Source organism: Meleagris gallopavo, chromosome 5 (genome assembly GCF_905368555.1).
Source record: "Meleagris gallopavo chromosome 5, MGAL_WU_HG_1.1, whole genome shotgun sequence".
Classification (NCBI taxonomy): Eukaryota; Metazoa; Chordata; class Aves; order Galliformes; family Phasianidae; genus Meleagris; species Meleagris gallopavo.
In genome coordinates this window covers 16,655,823-16,663,109 of record NC_139408.1, presented here as the reverse complement: position 1 = coordinate 16,663,109, position 7,287 = coordinate 16,655,823, and positions in this window count along the sequence as shown.

Below are 7,287 nucleotides of genomic sequence, written 5' to 3'. Positions count from 1 at the left end.
ACATTTGTATACATTATACATGCAGACATTCACATGTTAAAACTCTTGGAGGGAAATCTGTCTTGAAGAGCAAGGGCTCTCACCATAGATAGCATGCTAAGATACTGCTTCAGAGTGCAAGCCTTGCTTTCAGACACCTACGTCAAAATCAAGCAGAGCTGCAGTCCTTTCTTCTATTGGGATGCCATGGGAAGTGGTAAATGCTCTGCTGCCACCCAATGACTCAGCACAGTACTGCCTATTTCCTCCCACTCCATAACTAACCAGGTGAAAATAAAGATTAATTAAAGACAGCCCTTGCGGCTGAATGCCTTGCATACCTGTGGTGCCCTGCACTCTGCAGAACACGGGACATCGCCGCCCCTCTTCACCTGTATGCAAATGGCCCCAGCTCTTTTTATCATTCTGCCAACAGAAGCATAATTTTATCTGAATTCCCAGTCACAAAAACATCATTGTGCTCTGGCAGTTAATTTTTACTGGTTTACAATGTACTTGGCTTTGCACAAGAGATAATGCCAGCTAACCACAGCAAACCTTTCACACAGCTGTTATGCTTTATAGTTGATCAAAGCATTGATTTCGCAGTATTATGTCAATGCCAGACACGCTGATTCCCTCACTGTTTCCACTCAGGCACCGTTCAGTTTCTTTCTTTGATTTCTTTAGAAAGCACAACTTGTTTTAGACCTCACTACTAAATCTACATTAAGTTTGCAACAGTATATAAGCACAAGTGGTAGCCCATCAGGTTTAAGGGATGAAGGGAAACAACGTTACTTGTATCTTGAAGATCTATCCCACCCACAATTACTTTCAAGAGAAACCTTCAAAGCTTTAAGCACTCTGGATTTTCTCAAAAGGAAAGTCACGGAATTCTGGTTTAAAGAAATTCAATAAACTAGCAAAGAAACAGTTGTTGATACATATTTACACATAAAAAGAACAAGCTGTTCAGTTCTGAAGGATTTGCCCACACAGCTGGGGCAGTAACGTGGGTAGCTGCTCAATTAAGGAGAATTTAAAATTTACAGGACCTATTTATACAATACCTTACTTTAAAACATAGATTATATTTTCAGTTATCAGCTTCAGATGCTATAAAAGATGCTGATCAATGCACGGATGCTCAACTGAGGGCCTGTTGACAAAAACCAGAGGAACTGCACTACAGGTTTAAAGAAAGTCCAACAGTCCTTGATTTATTTTCACATATATCAATTCTCTGACTTTGTCACACAAGAGATAGCAGGACATCCCTATCAGCAAAATATAAGAAGTCGCAGCATACACACTAAAAACCAGAAGAAAGACTCTTTCCCTAGAACTATCTACAGGAAAAACTGATCACTGTGTTAAAATTTGGGGAAGATTAAAAACAAACAAAAAAATTGTGTCCAGTGTTGCTCTGAGTTTCTCAAACATCAGAGATCATTTTGAGACTCATTTGCAGTCTATGCAATTTCCCTATATTTTATTCAGATGTGACACCAGATTTACCAAGTGGTAAGAAGTTTCACTTTCTCATTTATTATGTATGCTTTGGAACAAATAGATGTTTAGTGCTGATAATTCATTGCCTCAAAACATATCTTCCTGCATTTTTCCATTAAAAACAAGCAAGCAACTCCTTATTTATTTCAGACTTCTGATGCAGGCTCCAGTAATTAACTACACTGAGAATGTTTCATTGAGAGCACCCGGAGGCACTGACCCTACACAGCCCAACCTGCACAGACTCAGTCTAAGACGGGGTCTTCAACTCCCTCTGCTGGCAAAAGCCACAGCTAGAGAAATAACAAAGAAATAAATGTTGTCAGGTTCCATTCACACCAGCAGCTGGCTACCTGAGATTTGCCTCTGCAAGAAGGTGTCTTAAAGGGAGATTATAGCACCTGAAGACTTCTGACCTCCCACAAAGCACTAGTTTGTGACTGGGAAGCTCTGGAGATGAGTCCTGCACATCCATCAAGTTGGAATCCATGATCTTCATGAGTCCCTTCCAACTAGGGCTATTCTATAATTCTGTGAATTTCTTTCCTCAGTGATATCAACAGATGACATGAAACATGGTACCTGGCTTGAGACAACCAAAAGACATAATGAGAAGACCCTTACAGAAAGTTTCCCAAGTACCAAAGTTACATCTTCCAGTCAAATTTACTGAAGAGAATGGTCTACTAAAGGTAACAAAGCATCAAATGCGAGATCGGCATTCTCCACTTCTGAGATCACTTCTTGTGCCTGAAGTCACAGAATCATAAAAAGGTTTGGATTGGAGGGGACTTCAGATTATCCAGTTCTAATCCTCCCTCCACAGACAGGATTACCAACCTGCTAAGATGATCAGAATGCCTGGGGACCCATCCTACCTGGCCTTGGATGCCTATAGGGACAGGGCAAGTCCTTTTGTCACAGCTTCCCTCTGGAAAGTGGTCTTTCCTTATATTCTTCCTATCCATTTTGACTGCACGAGATACTGCAAGCCCCAAAAAGCTTAAAGAGAAGACTGTCCCTCCAGCATATTTTGTGATGAGTCACATAACTTGGCTGTTGGTGCATCAATTTCCCTATATAATTCTTCTAAATAACAGCACACAAGTAATAAACAACTCAGTGGAACTTCAACAACAACTGCAATACTGCCTAAGCTGCTTTTCTGTATTACGTTTTTAAATCTAAATTGATCATTTTTCCATTTATTCCTACACTCTCAATCACACACTGAAACAGCAACAAGAATTGAAAGAATAGAGAATACAGACGCCTACTGTCTTATATGACTTTCTGTAACATGGCATCCTCACAAATAACAGAGTTACATTTTAAATGACCTCAAATAAGTCTACATTTGGTATTTATTTATCTATTAACAAACAGCACTTGTATTGATTTTTAAAAATGTATTCTGAAAGGGCTTCTAGAACTCTGAGTCTGACCTATTACAACCTTCCGCAGGAGTATTCATTTTTAAGTTACAGTTAACCAGCTTAGATGCAATTAATCAGTTACATACTTACAGAAGCACTGCGCAGGACTGTGACCATATCTTTGTAACAAAGACTTCGATATAGCAAAGCAGACTGTGTTAATCAGATAGCTCCAGCCCAATTAACTCCCATGGTAAGCCCTCCTTTACAGTAAGGTATTTCCAAATTCAAATGGTGGTGTTTTACACACTCTTGAGGGTGAATAGCATCACAAGGTGCAAGACAGACAAGATCTAATATAATAACCAAAGTACCCCTTCTACAGGGAGATATTCACAACAGACATACAATGAAACTGTGAAGCCATCACCAAAGGCCATCAAAACAAATGGCGTCAGCAAAGGCCATGGGACACCACACCACCATTTAACAGTCTCGAGTACAGGGCAGTCCTTGCAAACATTCCATTAAGACTTTGTTCTGCAAAACTGGTCCTTTAGCACACTGACCTGCTGGTGGCCACAGAGAACATAGCTGTGACATAACATAGCTGAAACAAAGCTTATGTAATTCCTTCTTAAAAAGGAAACAAAATTCTCTTTGTCTCAGTGGGATTCTTCCATACACTTTCATGCATCTGAACCATCATCTTATCTATATAGGATTTGATTCAACTCATTCTTTCAGCAGATGTGTCTTCCTTGAATGTCTGTTCATGATTGCCTTGTACTATACCAGTAACACTCTGCTCTGCACAATAAGACATCACATGCATGAACCTTGGAGGCAGGACCAAATAAAAGATCCTCCATGCACAAATTTCAGTGGCCACCTATACATAAGTCACTTTTAGAACACATCACACCTGAAATCAAACTTTCAACCCACACTTCACTTTCCAGTATCTGTAATGTTAGAAAGTACAGAAGCCTGCTTTACAGAACTCTAAAGAACTGTATCAGGATCATTCAGAAGGCCAGAAGAGAATAAAGGACTTTGGAAAACAGAGACAAAAAGCTTAATAGTCACAGTGGAGGGTCTCAGTCGTGCAGATGTTTCAAACGCATGCCTAATTTTAAAGCACTGAGTTTGATGGCAGTAGATATTACAACGGGCACCAACCCTAGATGTTAAGAAGGAAAGGCTAGTGGACCAAAAGGGAGAAAAAACAGCATGAAAAACATTTTGCATGTGCTCTGTTGGTCTTTGTAATCTACCCTAAAGAGGCCCCAGCAAGCAAGTTCACTTCAGACCTCAATTACAACACGTGGGCAATTTTATTGCCCAACAAAAAGCACATTAGACATTTATGACCTCATTTTATTAAATTCTCCTACTTATGATGATCACTATTGGGCATGCAAGCGTGTGAGTTTAATACAAAAATCTATATATTTTTATACATTAACAAGACTGAAAGCTCACCTGCATGGCAGGTGTTGCTGTGGGCACACTTTGGTTATGGATTAACTAAGTGCTATCAAAATAACTGGGTTCTATCTACCAAATCTAAAGCAAGAAGGGCAGGTGCTTTCCTGCTGATCTAGCAGAGGGCTCTGATAGAATTACAACAGGAAAGAATAGCTTTGCTTTCTTTGTGAAATTCGATTAGAGGAGGAGAGAGGTAACACCCTGCACAACATGGTGGAGCTTAAAGGACAATCTGCTCATCCCACAGTCTTTTCCACTGGCTACTCTGATCTAAGGTTTATTATCCAGATTCAACACCTTTACCTTTAGTTACACAGAGAAGTTCTTTAGAGTCATTTTTCTACAGCAAGTAATTACTCAAGTCTTTTCAGACAAGCTATCAATTATCCAGGATGCTGGAAACTAAACACTTGTAGTAAGATTTTTCTCACTAGCATTAAATAGCTAAGGGAAGCCACATTAAAGACCTAAGCTTTACTTCTTAAGGTCATTACTTAGTAAAAAGACTACTGGCAACAGCTCAGTTCACTGCGTGTGGAAACAATTCATTCCTATAAATGCAAGGAGACATAACATCATAAAGTAATACAGGTTAGACTGGCTTCCCAGCTCACCTCAGTAAGATGCTCACTGTATGAGACCACTGTTGTACTATCACTACTCAGTTCAATGCTATAGTGTTACAGTCCTATATCACACACAAAGCTATAATTCCATTCTGGATGCAAGCAGAACCCACTCTGAATTTAGCCAGAATGCTGCACAACAGTCCTAACCTTAAGACTACAACAGGCTTATATGCTTACCTCATCTGACAGCCTACGTAACACAATCCTTACTATTTGACTCTAATTTCTGCATCCAGCTCAGCAACCCGCAGTCACATTAGAGATTGTATTTCGTGTTAGACACTCATCCTTACTATACAATAGACTTCAGTGTTAAAAACGTGCTCTATTTTTATATCAATTTCCATCCTCTTAAAGGCCGATGGTCTTTTGTAAAAATGATGCAGGACAATTGGACATAGTTTTCAAAATTTAGTATGCTGCTGCAGGCACTCACCAGCTGTTAGAAGGTGGACCGTTCATTTTCATCTCAAAGAGCAAAACACAAGCAGCATGAAGAGACAACACTAAGAAAAAACAAAGAATTCCTAGAGAGAGTGCCAAGTCTGATAGCAGGGAGAGCAGGAGCTGTCAAAGAAAAGTTGTTCTGGATGATCATCCTGTTTGTTCATTGTCCTTTTGCACACATACAGTAGCACCTGGGATACTATAAATCTAGCAGTTTAGTTAAACTTACTGAAATTCCAGCACATGGGTCAGCATCAGATCGTTTCTATTCAATATTTGTAAGTCGGGTAGCAGAACAGTAATAGTCCCCCTTTTTTTTTTAGTAATATGGGAAATAAAGTTAGAAGTTGAGAGGTCCCTGGATTTTTCTGCAGTTTTAAAACAACATAAGCAGAAGTTAAATACAAGAACAGGCAGTAGCAAAACTTCAAACCAACTGACTGGAAACTCATCATCATCTACACTTGAAGTTCACAGCTGTTGCAAAGGAAGAAAGGCAGTATTATCTGTTAGCAAGAGCAGCAAGCAGGAACTCCAGGTTTTATTCCGAACTCTCCCACGGATTTCAAGCTTGGCTATGGGCAGATCACCAAATATCTCAGCTGATCATCTGTAAAATAAGGATAGTCATATTTTCCTATTCCAACAGGATGTTTTCAGTAAAGTACTCGAGAGGCACTCAAATAATGCAGCGATGAGGGCCATGAAAGTATCCTTGCAGAACAAAGACAACACCTGCTCCACTGGCCTAATGGAAAAAAGATGACCAAGGCTGTTACAAGCTGCAATCATCTTCAACTTACAGCCTGAAGTTCAACAAAATATTACTGTGGAAAAGCGTGGGAGTGGATAGGAAAAGAATTGCAAATAAGCTACATGAATAGAAATAAAAAACTGAACAGACGCTTCGGTTTATTTAGTAAATAACATGGCAAAAAGCCATTCTGCTACCTTTGGAAAACAAATATAAAATACAGGTATCACCACTATGGTTTTCCTACTGAACAACAATAATTTTAGTCCACTGTGACACTTTTTAAAAACATACATGCTTGCTGTTCCTTGTGACTTTGTCCTACATGCAGTCATGAAATTGTTCTCACACGCTTTCCAGGTGATAACTACAGGTGGCTCCCCCAGCTGCACCCATCACTATGCACCTACTGTTTGCAGAGTGCCACCTTAGCCTCAAGGTTGAACACCTTCTCTCATTTTATGCTGTGAAAACAGTAGTTCTATGAACACAGAAAAAAATTTAAGCATGGCATGAAATGAGAGGCTTGTGATTAACAAAGTCTGAAGATTTGGTGTCTATTCCTGCCCTAGCAACAGATTTCCGACTACCAGCTCTGTTATTTAAATACATCATGATATATTTATTTTTATATTTTATCTTTCAAAAAAGCAATGGTAACCGTGGATGATGCACACAGTTCAGAAACACCTTCTACAAACAGACTAATGATGCTGAGCACACTAGTGTCATAGAATCGCTCAGGTTGGAAAAGACCTCAAAAGATCACAGAGTCCAACCACAACCTAGCCATACTACCCTCTGAACCATCACCTCTTCTGCCAACTAGAGCGCTCAATTCTCATTGAAAAGCTCTCAATCCTCAGTCACCTTGGATACAGTGAATCATCATACCAATTTTAATTAATACAACTCCCAACAACACAGTTTTACTTGTTATAACATTTTCTAGCTGCTTCACTCTATCAATCACACAGAACATCACCCCCAGTAATCACAGAATCACCAAGGTTGGAAAAGACCTACAAGATCATCCAGTCCAACCATCCACCTATCACCAATAGTACTCACTAAACCATGTCCCTCAACACAAAAT